Source organism: Cheilinus undulatus, linkage group 21, assembly GCF_018320785.1.
Source record: "Cheilinus undulatus linkage group 21, ASM1832078v1, whole genome shotgun sequence".
Classification (NCBI taxonomy): Eukaryota; Metazoa; Chordata; class Actinopteri; order Labriformes; family Labridae; genus Cheilinus; species Cheilinus undulatus.
The window spans coordinates 7,317,060-7,334,922 of NC_054885.1; the positions used below are offsets into that span (position 1 = coordinate 7,317,060).

A 17,863-nucleotide genomic window follows, 5' to 3' on the forward strand; every position below is an offset into this window, starting at 1 on the left:
TCTCTGCTCCTCCTCCAGCCGGGGAACTACAACAAACTAACCAAAGACAAACAAAGACAGCAAGAAAAAGTCCCTCAGATCATCACATAACAGCGGGTTTCCTCCTACTCCTTTTTTGCTCTGTCAGGAAAGCATCAACATAAGACAAACCAAACATAGATTTACTGAACCAGACACTAGAGGGCGCTTTAAACCAATGATTGTCCACTCAAAGAGTCCAAACGGCTGGAATAGACAAATAAATGACCAAAGATTCCTAAAAGTAAGAAAAATAGTCTCCTTTAGTTCTTGTGGAGCTGTTTGATGTTTTGCTCATCAAGTTTGACACATTATTATGTGAGAAAGTCTGACTCATGACCAGGTGACTCATGCTCCAGGTGTGTCACTGTCAAGTTGAACAGAAATAGCTCCTGGTTGGTGTTTTAAACCTACAGATCTGTGTAGTGTGTACCTTATGGCCCAAAGCAGAGAGAGGTTAGTCACCTGAAGAGAGAAACCTGAGCAGCTGCACGAACACAGAAACAAAGTACAACCCCACATATTTGTGGTTTTAATATACTAGTACATCTCACATAACCCACTGGATGGCTGTATTTAATGTGACTCTGAGTCAGTGGGATAACTGACTGTATAAACCAACAGATTAAACTAGATAAAAATGTAACTTACGCTGAAATTGCATGGGGATGCTGAGAGTTGAACTGTGGAAGAACTGCTGAAATAGCTGAAAATAGCATAAAATAGCTGAAAATAGCATATAAATAAGCATAAATAGCTAAAAGGCATAAAAACAGCTCTACTTCATTGGATCAAATCTTCACCCAGGTATCATCCACATATCTGAACCGATGACTGGGTGAAACTCCTCTGAAAGAAGAAAGAACTCTGTTCTCCACTTCCTCCATGTAGAGCACTGATCATCAACTGGCGACCCGGGGGCCACATCAGGCACCCCAAACCTCCCTGTCTGGCCCCCGAAAGATCATCAAATTCAGAAAAGGAGGAAAAGAAGATTTTAAGAGTATCTTTTGGCTTTAAATGTCTGCAGCTGTTAAATCCAACCCACAAACAATTAACACTGAAATAGTTTTAGAATGACTAACCATTTGACCTTTTTGTACAGAGATTTACTGTCATAGTCAATATTTGAGAAAAGGTTAAGATTGGCAGAAGTGCTGCAAAATGATCAGATAAAGTGGTGAAAAGGGGTTAGAATGTGGCAAAAAATGGTAAAAGAGGAAAAAAGGCACAAAAGGCATCAAAAATGGTAAAAACTGATCAAAAAAACAGTGCAAGAAAGTAAAGAAAATGGGTTAAAAGTGGCAAAAATAGAAGAAAAGTGGCAAAAATTGATAAAAGAGTGGCACAAAGGGGATAAAACATGCAGGAAAAGTGGTTAAAAGGGGTTAAAATTGTGCAAAATTTGGGTTAAAGAGGCAAAGGGGGGCAAAAAGTATTTAAAAAAAGGTTAATATTGGTGCTAAATGTCAATTGGGGCAGGCCCATTATCTTGGATTTTCAGGGGTCTTGTCAGTCTCCTTGTGGTCTGCTGCATTATAGATAACAGGGCTCGATCTCACTGGTAATGACTAAAAATGTTCTGTGTTTTGAAAGAAAATACAAATATTAATACAATAATATTTCAATCCAACCAAAATATTTAATTAATTTTTGTGTATTTGAAAGTCCTGCCCCCAGAGTTTCTGTTGAGACTAAACCTGGCCCTTGTACAAACGTACTTGATGACCCCTGGTGTAGAGATTGATGACAATGGGTGACACAGGTGAACCCATGGCACAGCCATGTTTCTGTTTGTAGAAACCTTCATTTCAAGAATTTGTAACCAGTCCAGTTGCCATTTGATCAGCGTTGGATAGCAATGCTCTAAAGCAATGGTTCTCAACATGGGGGTCGGGACCCTCTTGGGGGTCACGAGATAGTTGGGAGGTCGCCAGATGCTAAAAAAAAAATGAAGAATATTTTTTAATGATTTTTTCTCCACCCAATCTTGTTACAATTATTTGCCACCATACACCATTTTTGCCAAATTTTTAACAATTTTCACCGCGTTTTTCTGACCCGTTTTTGCCAATTTTAACCTGTTTGTCCTTTCCACAACTTTTTTTCTACCTGTTTTTCTGCTTCTAAACCAATTCTTGCCACTTTCAGCCTATTATTGTCTCTGTTGACCCATCATTGCTACAATTACCCCCTTTCACCATTTTTTGCACCTATTTTTGCCCATTTTAACCATATTTGACTATTAGTCATGCTCCTTTTTGCCAGTTTAACCCATTTCTGCCAATTTCGTCCTATTTTTCTGCCTCAGATTTTAGCCAATTTAAAAAAACTTTTCCCCACTTTGAAAAATCCCATATCATCAAATTTTCCACCCATTTTTGCCACTTTCAACCTCTTTCTGCCATTTTTTAATCCCCTTTCACCACTCTTCACCCATGTTTGCCACTTTAACCCATTTTTGCAATTTTTCTGGTTATTTTTTGCCACTTTTATCTTATTATTGCCATTTCTAACCCATCTCTGCTACATTTAAAATCCTATTTCACCAAATTTTAATCTGTTTTAATTCTGTTTTTAAGAAAAGGGATCCACATTTTTAAGATGGCTATATACTATGGCACAAATTACTAAAAAATTATACCTCTTGCTTTGATAAAAGTGGTTATCATTCAGGTTAAATATAAAATACGGATATCACAGCTTGGCTGGGTCCTAAAAGCTTCCCTTTTATCCCACCTTTTGGGCAACCTTGTCCGCACATTACTATTCTTGAATGTTCATGGCTATGTTCAGCCATTTTAAAGTACAGTGGGGGTCCCCGGTGTCTGGCACCTTTAATTTTAGGGTTGCAGGCTGAAAAGGTTGAGAACCCCTGCCTCTAAAGGGCTAGTACAGCACTATGAGCTCTTAAAGTTATTACGGTGCCGACCATTAAGAGCTTTGTAAGTGAGAAGAAGACTTTGAAATTTGAGGTATTGTAGGAAACCAGTGCAGAGAAGCTACAGGACTAAATGAGTCTTTGCTGATGTTCTGCAGAGGACAGATATGTCAGTGGGATAAAAGATCTTTAATGTAAACCTCAGTACAGAGACTATCTTACAGTAACTTCTCTGCTTCCTGTAAGGCAGCATGGAACATTTTCACCATTGGACCGGGTGCAGGCTGAGGGTGTGCGATTTGTCCTTCATGAATGCAGGCAGGAAATATGCGCTGCCTGGCAGAAGAATGTGTCTTTTTCTTGGCTTGTGGTCAGGAAATGTCAGGCTGCCCTCTGTCTCTATGCCTCTCTGAATAAACAGGCCTCCTCTCAGTGCAGCTGCTAACAGAGAAAAGACCGGCTGAATTATGAAGATGTAGATTATTTTATCCACCTGAAACACTGCAGGAAGACAAGTCAGGTGATCTTTCTTTCTGTGAAAACATCTTCATTGTTGGTGTTTGAAATATCTTTGCATAAGGGTCAACCGCATCATGTTGAAGTATCGTGCAAAAATAGCAATAATGACTTTATTTTTGTCTTTTTTGAGATCTCTGATGAACTTGTGGTCAACGCGGATGCAGAACGTACTTTCATTCTTACATTGAAGGACATAGATTAGCCAGTTTTTCCTGATCTGTCCTGTTTAATTATGTGCTGTATCACCATCTTTGGTACTGTTTTTTTTTTACAAAGCCACATCTCCGAGGGTTGTCACAAATTTCCAGATTGGATGAATTCTAGCATAAAAACTATTTACACCCATTTGATACCAAAGAAACAAAAACTAAAGTCCTAGGCACCCAGTGTTTGGTAATTTCTCAATTTAGTTATCAAAAACTGCAGAAAAATCTCTTATTCACTGTTGAAATTGCACAAATAGGTTGGCAACAATTGAAAAGTTGATGGAACTTGTCAGGAGCACCAGTGTATTTGCACAATTTAGTCAGTAATCTTTTGTTTTCTAACCCAGCTCTACCACTAAAAATGTACAACATTTCCAACTTCTAAACAAACCACTGCTCTAAATGTTCCCAACATGTTTTTGCAATTAAGACATGCTATCTCTTTCTGTCTTAATTGCACCAGAAATAGCAGTGATTCAAATCCTACACAGTCTGAATCACACTAAACTAGTGGCAACATTTAAAATGTAGCCCAAGCCAAGGTTCCAAGTGTTGTGTTGTTGAATTTGTGCAATTTAAACAGTGCTCTGTCATTCTGACCCGCTTTTTTACATCAAAATTGCACCAGAAACTAGCAATATGCTGTCTGTATTGCTTGTCTATATTGGCAACTATAGCTAAAAAAATGTACCACCCACTGTTCCATACATATTTGAGCAGGTTTCAAACTCCTTCGCAGTCTGTTTTATACAAAGTGTTGGCAACAACTCAAGATATTTCGTCACCCTGCTTTCCAAATGTTGTCAACGTATTTGTGCAATTTGGACAGTGCTTTCCCTTTATCTGTTGCAGGTCTTCTGTCAAAACTGCACAAAAATTTCAACATCTCAAACATCTGAACACTTATTTCACAAAAGAACTGGCATAATTCTAAAATTTCCACACTAGCCACTGTTCCAGGTGTTGCCAACAGTTTTTTCTGCAATATTAAACAATCTTCTCTTCCAAAGTGCACTAAAAGTAGCAAAACTTCAAACTCTTGCACACTGTCTATCTTGCATAGGAGCACTGGCATTATTTTGAAATTCAGTACTAGCCACTATTCCAGGTGTTGCCAACTCATTTATGCAATTCAAACAATGCTCTCTTTCTTTTTATGTTGCAGCTCTTTCTATCCAAGTAGCACAACAATCAGCAACATTTTAAACCCTAGCAATCTGTCTAAATTGTAAAAAACTTTGGTAAGGTTTTAAAATCCTGCAACATCTGCTTTTCTAGGTGTTGCCTACTGTTTTCGTGCAATTTTGAATGATATTTTCTTCAAAATTGCACTAAATAATAATAAATATAGAAATAATAAAGTATAATTATGTAACATTACGACACATGAAGCAAATACTCGGAACTATTTCTTGAGTAAACCACTGGGCAGAGTGACACAGTGCAGCAGCCATGTCTGGAGTGTAGTTCCGGCTTTGCATTTAGCTTTAAAACATCTCCGTCTCCTAATGTTCCATGATTATTTCATAGCATGGTGAATGTGCAGGTCACAACTTGTCCACGAGAGCGTTTTGGAGTTGTTGGATTGTGTATTTGATGAGTTTGATGAGAGAGAGCCGGAATACTGTCTACTTAAATTGAGTTGGCACAGCAGGTCCGAACTCGGCAGCGGCCGATCTAAAAACAGCTTGCACCGACAACTGAAGGTAACGAACCTATTACTAAGACAATAGGAATTATGGCAATGGGCGAATTTGCCATAATATTGAAGTATCCCTTTAAAAATGCTCTCTTTTTCTTTTGCAGGTCCTTGTCTGGTCTTGCACAAAAATCAACAAAATTCCAAACCCTGGCACTCTGTCTTAATTGCAAAAGAAAAAAAAAATCAAGGCTTCAAAACCCTGCAGCATTGGTTTTTCTGGGTGTCACCAACCTAATTGTATAAGTTAAACAATTTTCTATCATTCAAAATTGCACTAAAATTAGCCACTATTCTAACTCCAACACTCTGTTTGAATTGCAAAAAAACACTGGAAATTTTTCAGTTTCCTACTCAAAGGTCTTTTCTAAATGTTGCCAACATATTTTTGCAACTGAAACAGTACTCTCCCTTTCTAAGCTCTTTGATTCTAAATTGCACATGCATTGGAAACTTTCATTCCTGCAAAGTCTAAATTGCAAGAAACATTGGCATCGTTTCAAAAATTGCAATACCCACTATTCAAAATGTTGCCAACATGTTTGTTTACAAAGTCAAGCCTGTCTGGCAAAGTTTTCAAATTGCACAACACCTTCATACTGTCGAAATTGCACAAAAGTGGCAATAATTTAAAATCATGTAGACAGTTTAAACTCTACAGAAATTGTGGCAACATTTCATAATCCAGGACCAGTTATGGTTCCAAGTTGCAATTTTGATAGTGCTCTCCTTTTTGGAAATTAGCAAAAATGTTAACAACTTTGTGAACAAATGTTCTTTAAGTTCAGAGTGGGTTTTTTCGCAGCACATTTAGGATGTAGTTAGTCTGCTGACAGGGAACGTCTACCTTCTTGATGACAGTGTACGGTATATTGGACTCAAAGGTTTTGGTAGAAAATGTTGCCAATGTTTTTGTGCAATTTTGACAGAGCACAGAAGTTTTCTTGCAGTTTTTCAATGAACGTAGCTTTTTAAGGTAATAGATGTACTTTTTTCATAGTTTCTGGACTTTTTGATGAAACTGATCATTAAAATAGCAGAGATTGTTTTGAGTCGTGGTATCAGAAAGTAATTGAACTTTTTAACAACTTTACAGTCTGTCTGCAACTTTTTTATTGCTCTTTCTTGCCAGCTGTCTTCACCTTCCAGTTACTTTTCTCACCCTGTCTTTGTCTTTCACTCTCTGCTTCTTTCTCCAAACAGCCCCATCCATCCTCCAACAGTCCCTCCAGCTTTGGTGTTTCTGTCGTGGGGAGGGAGTGAGGGTTGCAGTGTACGCATTCCTTTTGTCTCTGAGGTGACAGCGACACAGAGGAGCCTTTGACAGCGGCACTGGACCCCACAGTTAGCTCATACTGGAATGTGTGACTTTGTGACGGTTCAGTTGCACAGAAACAGACCGTACAGAATTCCTCTGGTGCACCCAGCACTTTACATTCTGACCATTTAATTTTATTTTACTCCCAAACCCTGGAGTGTGTTGGTGTTTCTGTGTCTTTTTTTAGAACAGACTCTGGTACTAGCTGACCTCAATGATGTAGCCTAACAACAGCAGTCTCTCTCCAGTGTCTGTGTTTTTCATCTCTATGTTTGTCCCGCCCTGATCCTGTCCATCACAACAGGCCTGCTTCTTCACCCAGCGGCTGACCCTCCATGGCTCCATCAATGACTCAAGCCTTGCGTCTGCACAGAATCACTCCTTTGTGTCCTTGAAGAATGAGTCCTCTCTGAGTTTTTGGAAACAGAAGCAGTGAAAGAGAGGACAGAGGCATGAGTAACTGAGACACATTTAACTCTTGACATGTGATTTATGCCTTCTCTGCTGGCGGGACACTGTGACAGGAACTTTGGTTATTCAGTATAAAGCTGTCAAAATGTCTAATACTTTAATACCTTTCAATGGCGTGTGTTTTAAATTATACAGTCGCCTTTATTTTCAAGACCCATGCAGCCAAAAATGACCAAAATAAAACAAAAAACCCTCAGACAGTTTAACCCAGAAGTTAGAGCACTATCTAAATTACAATAACATAAACGCTGCCAACAAATTTGAGCAATGTTGTCACTTTGATGAAGTTTTCATATACACCGCCTTCCACATTATTATGCAAATTGGATTTTAGTGTAATATTCAGTTTTTTGTTTTCCAATGAAACTCATGGATGGTATTGTGTCTCAAGGCTCTTTGGATCACTGAAATCAATCTCAGACATCTGTGATCATTAGTTTGCCAGGTGAGCCCAATTAAAGGAAAACTACTTAAGAAGGACGTTCCACATTATTAAGCAGGACACAGGTTTCAGCAATATGGGAAAGAAAAAGGATCTCTGCTGCTGAAAAGCCTCAAATAGTGCAATGCCTTGGACAAGGTATGAAAAAACGTACTGTGAATAAATCTGTGGCTGATGCAGATCACAGTCAGGTTCGTGCAGATAAATGCATAATGAGGAAGGTTTCTGACGGACAAATTCATCCCATTAAGAGAGCAGATGCTAAAATGCCATTACAAAGCAGCAAACAGGTATTTGAAGCTGCTGGTGCCTCTGGAGTCCCACCATCTCAAGGTGTAGGATCCTCCAGAGGCTTGCAGTCGTGCATAAACCTACTATTCAGCCACCCCTAACCAATGCTCTCAAGCAGAAATGGTTGCAGTGGGCCCAGAAATACATGAAGACTCATTTTCAGACAGTCTTGTTTACTGATGAGTGCTGTGCAACGCTGGATGGTCCAGATGGAGGAGTAGTGGATGGTTGGTGGATGGCCACCATGTCCCAACAAGGCTGCAACGTCAGCAAAGGAGGGGGTGGAGTCATGTTTTGGGCTGGAATCATGAGGAGAGAGCTGGTAGGTCCCTTTAGGATCCCTGAAGGTGTGAAAATGACCTCTGCAAAGTATATAGAGTTTCTGACTGACCACTTTCTTCCATGGTACAAAAAGAAGAACAGTGCCTTCTGTAGCAAAAATTATCTTCATGCATGACAATGCACCATCTCATGCTGCAAAGAATACCTCTGTGTCATTGGCTGCTATGGGCATAAAAGGAGAGAAACTCATGGTGTGGCCCCCATCCTCCCCTGACCTCAACTCTACTGAGAACCTTTGGAGCATCCTCAAGCTAAAGATCTATGAGGGTGGGAGGCAGTTCACATCAAAACAGCAGCTCTGGGAGGATATTCTGACATCCTGCAAAGAAATTCAAGTAGAAACTCTCCAAAAACTCACAAGTTCAATGGATCTAAGAATTGTGAAGGTGATATCAAAGAAGGGCTCCTATGTTAAAATGGAACTTGGCCTGTTAAGATGTTTTTGATTGAAATAGCTTTGATTTCAGTAAATATGACCTCCTAATGCTGCAAATTCAACAAATGACTATTTTCAGTTCTTTAAAACCTATAAAATGTTTTGGAACTCTGTTGTGCATGATAATGTGGAACAGAGCATTTTGAGTTTTTTATTTAAAAAAAAAGTTATCATTGGGAGGTTAGTTAAATCGAATGTGATTTATGCTCTCAAACAGTTGATGAATTGAAAATTATACTGACTGTCATTTGCATTAATATTTAGGAAAATCAGAGAAAATATCATTTGCATAGTAATTTGGAACCCCGTGATTTTACAGTTTAGACAATGCTTTCTCTTTCTTTTGCTGTTTTTCTGTTTAATTGCCCGAAAACAGCAGCATTTCCCTCTCTAGGATTCTGTCCGTGCAAAAACACTGACATTTCAAAATCCTGCACCTATGCTTTTTCAAATTTCTCTTTTTCTGTGCACCTGAAACAGCACTCTTTTTCTGCTGCAACTTTTTCAATTCCTGCAATCTAAATTGCACAAAATTGTCAACCTTTTCTAATCCTTTACAACCCACTTTTCTAAACATTGCCAACATATTTGTGCAAATTACACTCATTGCTGAAGATAAAAAATAGACATCCAGTTGTATTTTAACCAAAAGAGAGAGCAAGATCACTGTCTAAGTTGCACAAAAGCATTGTCAACATTGGGAAAAGGAGGTGGAGCTTGCCTGCACATTCTAGTTATTAAAAAAATAAACTCAGCACTGGGTGTCTAGGACTTCTTTTTTGTTGCAGATTTTCTAGAAAATCATAGTAGTTTACATTTTTAAATCATCAAGATTGACAAAACTCATACTTCCTTGAGCTTCTTCTTTGCACTTGTACAAAGGTCGATGTATTTTGAAGTGTTCTGCACCATCTTGACCAAAAAAGCCACCAGTGGTTTCTTCAGTAAACTCTCTGTGCTGTTCTCAGCTCTGCAGCTCTAACACAAGAAACACAAGAGATGCTTAATGAGATCTGTAAATAACCCAGAGTAATACCACGCAATTTCCTGTTTAACTAGAAACCAGCAACACCAGAGGGTCAGAGTGAAGGAGTAATTCTTACCAAACCAAACAAAAGGCTTGGACAAATAATGAGGAGGACAAAAATAATACAAAATACAGACCAGAGGCTTATCTATCACTGAGTTAGCTTGTTTATACTCATGACATGACAGAGGCAGTTAACACAGAGATGATGAAGAGGATGTTGTCTTGATCCATCTCGGACCACACAGGACAAACTGAGGGCCAGAGAGTTTAGGCCACGTTCAAGAAGTATCGTCCATGCACATGATTAGAAATGATGTAGTATGCATGGAAACAACATGCTTCCAGCCAAGACTGGTCAGAATTTTACAGTAGGGCATGCATCATTTCAGCATCCCAACAAGAGCGAGACATCACAGGACCATTGTGATCTGGTGTATTACAACTGCACTATGACTCCCAGATGATAAAGTACAAACCGCCTCCTAATTGACCAAACTTTACCTCTGATTTTCCAACTTTCTAGCAGAAAACGTGAGTGCATGCCTGACTCTGTGGTTCCAGTGAAAAATGACGCCCCTCCCTGTCACTCTCCTTCCAGCGGTTTGTGTTAACATTTGAATTACAGGGTGTTACAGAGCCGTCTAAATCTGAGCTCCACCGCACATTTCAGCTGCACCAAACATACAGCTTTACCAACCACTGCACATCAATTTCTCCATGCACAAACAGCTTTAAAAATTTAGGCCACGCTGACCACACGCTTAAAGTCTTTGTGCAACAGGAACACGGTTTAACACAGTAATAGAGCAGTCACTTTTAGCATCTTCATGTCTCAGAGGATTTACGTTTGTATGCCTGTATTTCACTCAGTCTCTGCCTCTCTCTGCACTTTTACAGACTTGTAGATCAGTGGTTCTCAACATGGGGGTCGGGACCCCCTAGGGGGTCGCGAGACACTTAGAGGGGGTCACCAGATGCCTTAAACAAAATCAAAAATATTTGTGAAAAGAGTTTTTCTCACCAAATTTTTCTACTATTATTAGCTACATTTCATCAATTATGCACAATTCGGAACCATTTTTACCTCTTTAGACACATTTTTGCCACCATATACCAGTTTTGCCAAATTTCAACCTACTTTTATCACTTTTCCCAACAAATTTTGTCAATTTAACAGGTTTTTGCCATTTCCCACCTATTGTTGCCTCTTTGACCCATTACTGCCACAATTTACCCCTTATTACCTCATTTTAAACCCATTTTTGCCCATTTCAACCACACTTCACGATTGTTAATGCCCATTTTTTGCCCGTTAAACCTATTTCTGCTAGTTTTTGCCTATTTTTCTGCCTCAGCTCATTTTAGCCAGTTCAAAACACTTTTCCCCCACTTTTAAGTCCCATTTTTGCCACTTTAGACCGATTTCTAGTACTATTCATCCCCCTTTTACCACTTTTTGTGCCTGTTTTTGCCACTTTTATCAACTTTTTGCCATTTCTAACCCATTTCTGCTACTTCTAAAATCCAATTTTACCACCTATTCCACCACTATTTTTTACATTAACCCATTCTAAGAAAAAATATATTTGTTGCTATGATAAGAGTGGCTATTATTCAGGTTAAATATAAAATATGGTTATCACAGCTTAACTTTACAATGGACGATGATTTTGCTGACCTCTATGGCCCCCAGTTTGGCTGGGCCCCAGAAAGCTCTCCCTTTTATCCCCCCTTATGGACAGCCATGTTGCACATGGCACCTTTATTTTGGGGGTTGCAGGCTGAAAAGGTTGAGAACCCCTGTTGTAGATGACTTCCAGGGGTCTCTGTTTTCAGATGAAGTGCCACGTTCCCTCTGTGGGGTCAGTTTTGTACTTCTGTGTGGACAGATTCCCTTTTCAGAGACACCAACAAACAAACAAACATCATCCCTCTGGGGAGAGATAACAATAAAATAAAGAGGGTGGTGGTGTGGTTAGGCGCCTAAAGTCTATTTAAGGCTTCACACAACAATAGTAGTCAAAAATAACACGTATAGTAGATTTTCCATGTGGTCGTACAGACAAAAACAACACAGAGTATTTCATTTTATAGTAGGGTTAAAAAAAAATCAAAACTGTGGTATTTTTGATGCTGAGTGTTTTAAAATGATCCAGTTTCTTTTGTTTTGAAGATGGATGGTATCAAATAGCGGTCAGGCTTTAACAAAGAGAGAGAGTACTGTCTAAATTGCACATCACATTGGTAATGTTTAGGAAAGTGCCTGGAACAAACGGGGGGGGGGGGGGGGGTTCACCAGTACCACACACTTTTAGTCCAAAGACAGAGAGAGGGCACGGCCTAAAACATGCAATTTAGTTGGTAACATTCGGAAAGTTTTGTGGTGCAGAATTTTTAAAAGTTGACAATGTTCTGTGCAATTAGAATGCAGGAGTTTGACATAGATGTTTTTATGTAATTGTGACAAAAGGAGACTTGCAACAAAGAGAGGAAAAACACTGTTTACATTTGCACAAATCAATAGCAACTTTTGGAATAATGGGCAATGTTTTTTATGCAATTTAGCGTGTTGGGATTTGTCCCATTTTTTGCAACATTGGGCAAAAAACTAGTTTTGATAGAGTGCACAACATAATTTGCACAAATATGGTAAAAACACCTTGAAACTGATGACCAAAGTTTTGAGCAAATTGTACAGAGTGCAAGAGTTTAATGCATTGCCAAAGTTTTGCACAGAGTACAGGTGTTTCAGATGTTGTCAATGCTCTTGTGCAAACTTGTAAGTGTGCAGAAGTTTGAAACATTGTCATTTTTTGTGCAATTTACACAGTGAGAGAGATAGAGCACTGTATAATGTTCACAAACATGTGCAGAATGAGGGGGTGGCTTATGGGGCTTTAGCCCCGAATGTTTTCTTAAAAGCCCCGAATCTTTCACGTTGGTTGTAAGTATGTTGCTTATGAGTGTTATGTTAAATAAATGCATGATTGTATGCACGGAGGAGGATTAGAAACATTTAACCAGAAGAATTTTGACTTTTTCTTAGAGTTAAAAAAAAAATGCATGACAATTTTGTAATGGCCTTAATCCTCTTTCGTGTCTATACACTCACTGCAGTGTAAAAATGCTTTTAATATTGTTCTAAAAATACAATTTTCAGCATGTTTGTGAATAAATTAACATCTCTCACCCCAATTGTTGCTTTTTATGTGCTTTGTTTTAAAATGCAAACCTTCAATTGTAAACCTTTTCACCAAATTCCTATTCTACCTATGCAATATTCTGTAAAATGTTACCTTCAGACATTTTGAGGAGGCAGAAGTGAAAATTATTGGACTCCAGCAAGGTGTTAAACGATTAATAAAAAAAATGATGTTATTATTTAAGTATGTTTTTTTAGGTTGAACAACATTATTTTTGCCTAGATGATGAGTAGATTTGTTGGCATTTTGAATTTAAATTTTTATTTGAAAGTGTGCAAAAATAGTGCATTAAACTGTCCGATGAGCAAAAAAATTCTAGGGAAGTGCTCACCCCTCAGCCATCCTTTGTTTGGGCTTAGCCCCGGATTTTAAACATGTCTGACTGGGGCACAATTGGGTTCACAAATATGCCGGTGACAGTTGGATAAGAAGATGGTACAGGATTTGAAAAGTTGACAATTTTTTTATGCAATTTAGACAGAAAGAGAGCTGTGACCGTAAGAGAGATGTAGAACTGTTTAAATTGCACAAACGTATGATTGCAACATTTGGAAAAGTGGATGGAACTCAATTTTAAAAGCTGTCTGTACCCTGTGCAATCTTGTAAGAATGCAGAGGTTTGCCAGTGTTTTATGGAATTTAGATAGGAAGACAGCCTTGACAGTGAGAGAGATAGAGCACTGTTTGAATTGCAAAAATTTTTACAAATATGTTAGCATATTGTTAGCATTGCAACATAAGTTGCCAACATATGTATGCAATATCTTTTAAGAATTTTACAGTTGCAGGAATTTGTCCTATAACCAGTTTTTTGTGCAACTTACACTAAAAAAGAGTTTTATGCATTTTGAGCAGAATGCAGAAGTATCAAATGCTGTAAATTCTCTTGTGCAACCTTGTAAGTGTGCACAACTTATAAACATTGCAAATTTTGTGCAATATAGACAGAAGGTGAGCAGCGAGAGAGAGAAAGAGAACTGTCTTATTTACACACAATATGCATGAAATTTGGAAAAGTGGGTGGTGCAGGATTTTGAAATGCTGATAATGTTTTTGTGCAAAGTTTGCAGAAGTTTGAAACATTGCCAATTCTTGCACATTAAACAGAAAGAGAGTTGTGATTTAGAGAGAGAAATAGCACAGTTTAAACTGCACAAATATGTTGGCAATGTTTGGAAAAGTGGAGGTGCAGGAGTTTTAAAAGTTGGCAATGTTTCATGCAATTTGGACAAAAACAGAGCAGCTACAGCAAGGAAACTCTGTCTTAACTGCACAAATATATCAGCAGCATTTAGTTAAATGTGTGGTGGATTTTTTAAACTTATGCTAATGTTTTTGCACAATTTACATGGAGTGCATAAGTTTAAAAAATTGCCTGTTATTTTGTGCAGTCTTGGCTGTATAAAGGAGTTTGAAATGTTGGCAATTTTTGTGCAATTCAAACAAAAGAAAAGCTCTGACAGTGAGACTAAGCATAGATTAGCTTGTTAACATGTGATGGAAAAGTATCACACGCTTTTGCAAATGTTGCTGATTTTTTTGTGCAACTTAAGAGAGTGTGCAGTAGTTTGGCTGCAATTTTTGACAACTCAAACAAAAAATTACCCAATATTGAGTGTCCAGGACTTCCATGTTGTTGGTATGGTATTAAAGAGTTACCAATATTGTTAACTTTTTTAAATACTACTTACCATGACAGCCCTTTTTAAAATAAAATGAGCAAATATAAGGTGATTCAGGATTACATAGCTTATTGTTCACGATAAACCCCTGGAGTTTGTTTCCATGTCCAACTCTGAAAGCATCTTGAGCATGCTCCAAGGATGAGTACAGTATGTCTGAAATAACAATGGTTTGTTTCAGAGCTCAACAGCTCTCACAGACATCAACATCTGTCTGCACAGCAGGCAGACAGACAGAGACGGGGACGAACGTCCTTCAGTGTCTCTCACTCTGCTGTAATTATACACAACTCCACAAACTTTTCTCACCTCCATACATGTATGTCCTGGTCATTCTTGTGAAAGCGACATCCCAACAACCTTTGAGGGAATTCTTCAGCTTTTGCATAAATGTCCACTCTGACTTCAGGGTGAACTAATTTCGGAGTCGTAGGTCATAGGTCAAGGGCAGTGGGCTTCATATTCATCCCTTGCTTGTGAGGCCAATATCTCAAGACCACTTTAGTGAAAAGGTCAGACGAGACTTCTAGAAACAGAAGGAAACAGTGACCATTCAGTGAAGTGTTTTTGTATCCTTGAGTATTTTTTCTATTATTATTTCAACCTAAAAAGCAATGAGGGCTGACATTACAATGCTCTATTGTCTCTGAGCCAACACTCAGCTTCCTGACGGTCAGAATCCACGGAAACAGGAGCTGAGTCCAAACAAAGACACAAGGGGCCATTTCTTTCATGTTCCTTTCACCCGGCTTTCCATATATCAAAATCAGAGCACGACGCCCCCCCCCCCCCCACACACACACACACACGCACACACACACACACACACACACACACACTTAGCCTGCACAGGCCCTCTCACATCTGGATTTTATGAGATCAGCCTAACCCGGATCTGTCCTCCAGAGCAGAAACAGGATTTGACAGACACCCAGCATGCTTTTGTGAACCTCAAACACTATTTGTTCTACATGCTAGTCAAAGTAGTAATGAAGAGTTTAAGACATTTGGAGTCTATAGAGTTAAATCTTCTGGGCGTCTTCTATGATATGCGAGTTATTTCCTGTGAAGAAAGATTTTTGTACATCTTAGAAATGACTCACCCTCCCTCTCTTTTCCTCCTCTGATGCCCCTAAATATGACGTGTCTGTTTATCCATGTTGGATCTCTCTATTGTAGTGGTTTTCAAACTTTTTCCCCCAGGGCCCACCTAAAGTTAAGGCAAAATCTAAAGGCACACCATATTCATATCAATAAAAAATAGACTTTTTAAATAATATAACAGTCAAGGTGCCCCATAAGGGGCAATTAAGGGGAGAGGTTTCTTGGGTCCAGCCAACTGGGGGTGGCAAAAGTGGTGAAAATTGGTTAAAAATGATTTAAAAAAAAACATGGCAAAATTGGGCAAAAAGTGGCAAGTCAAAGTCAAAAATGGGTAATAATTGGTATAAGAAGCCAAAAAACTGAGTTAAAAGTGGCAAAAACATGTTGAAAGTTTCAAAAACGTGGCAAAAATGGGTTACAAGTGGCCAAAAAGGGTTAAATATGTAAAGAGGTAGTAAAATGGGTTAAAAGTGATTTTAAAAAAATGGGCAAAATTGGGCAAAAAAGTGGCCAGGCAAAGGCAAAGTGAGTAAACAATCGGCAAGAAGGTGGCTAAAATTGGTTGAAAGTGTCAAAAAGGTGGCAAAATAGGTTACAAGTGGCAGAAAAGTGACAAAAAGGGTTAAAGTTGCCTAAAGGTGTTAAAAAGGGGGTTAAAAGTGATGAAAAAATTGGCAAAAGTGTCCAGATAATAGCAAAAGTAGGCAAAAACTGGCAAAAAGGTAGCGAAATTGGTTAAATATGGCAAAATGTTCCAAAAAAAAGTATTTTAAAAAGTTGCAAAATTTCAAAAAAGCAGCAAAAATGGTTTAAGTTGTCAAAATAATTGGCAAAATGGGTAGATAAATTGGTTAACTTGGTTAAGCATGAATTAGTAATCTTAACACCAATTTCAACTCAATAATAGCTTGCAAAATGAGGTAACTGTTAGCCAGGATGCTAGTACCAAAGCTACTGATCCAACACACATACACTGATATCATCAATAAATCACAACCAGGGAGGGTCCATTCTCTGGGGTTTTTCAGGGACCCAGTCAGATCCCCAAGGCACACCTTGACTTGCCTCAAAGCACATTTGAGAACCACTGCTCTAGTGTACCTCTATGTGTTCCCTCCGTGTTAATTTCTAAACAATCCTCAAAGAGAAGAGAAACATTTTTAGAGCTTTATAGATCAGCTCAGCAAAAAAAGAGCGGCCTCTCTTTATTCGGGTACCTGTTTGGCTTCATTTGAAAGGCCAATTTTAGCAATGTCATAACACATGACTGTTATTTGGGCAGGTATTTTACTCCAACTATGCACATTTTTTTTTAAATTGATGAAAATATCATGTAACTATCTTTCAAAATGTACTGCCAGTCAGATGAAATCGGCTGTACGACACACCTGAAATAAAACATTAATGTCACCATCAAACACAAATCCTTAATGCATGTTGGGCCTGTGGTAGAGGGCAAAAGATCATCCCTACTCATCAATCAAATAACTCACAGACACACACTATCTAAATAAAAATAAAATTGGTAATAGCAATAGTGATTTGTAACAGCTCTCAAATGGGATCTGACTACTATCGTTCACGTAGAAGAGCCGGCTCTTTAAACCGACTCGTTCACAAACGACCCATCCCTACCAGGAATAATGAAGACACTTCAAATTACCATTTAGTTAACATTGCTAACAACTAATAATCTCAAGCTGGCATAAAGTTTCTTCAATAGAAATATATTTCAGTTTCCTCAACTGCTTTAGTTCAGCCAACTGCCCCCTGTGGCACTACTGATGCTAACATTAGCTACAAAATTAGCAACAAGTAAGCTAACGTAACAAGCAAATTGGCAAGTTTTCTTCTTCTTTTGTACTTAACATAATCCAAATCAACCTCACTTAATGTTTATATTATAATCTTGATTTTACTATGTCTTTTTGACAAAAACAAATCCTAAAAAGTGGAGCTAATGGGGTTTAGCCTTTTCGGGAATCATTAATCAAGCTAGCTACCAGCAAACTTTAATGCACGTCAAATTAAAGATAATCTTGTCAAAGTTGTTTTGGCAACATTAAAGCGTAAAACTGCCACAGAAGAGCATTTACTGACACTCACGGGAATATTAAGAGCAGTTTTCGTGTTTCTGGGCGTGTAAAACTTCTTATCTCCCGGTTAGCTTCTTCTTAGCTGCGTATTTTAACCGTTATTTTGGACCTTCACGCGCCATGAC

At 38.5% G+C, this 17,863-nt stretch overlaps 1 long non-coding RNA gene across 2 annotated transcripts; it reads right to left on the reverse strand.

Moving 5' to 3' along the window:
* Nucleotides 1-6,679: 6,679 nt before the first annotated feature.
* Nucleotides 6,680-17,831, reverse strand: LOC121529300. 2 transcript variants are annotated; one of them, XR_005993569.1, is made up of 3 exons: nt 17,749-17,831; nt 9,473-9,601; nt 6,680-7,050 (listed from the first exon to the last, which is right to left on the reverse strand). It is a non-coding gene; the product is annotated as an uncharacterized LOC121529300 (long non-coding RNA). The 2 variants fall into 2 exon arrangements; XR_005993568.1 differs by lacking the exon at nt 9,473-9,601 and adding an exon at nt 14,848-15,064 and having other exon boundaries at nt 17,749-17,798.
* Nucleotides 17,832-17,863: the final 32 nt, after the last annotated feature.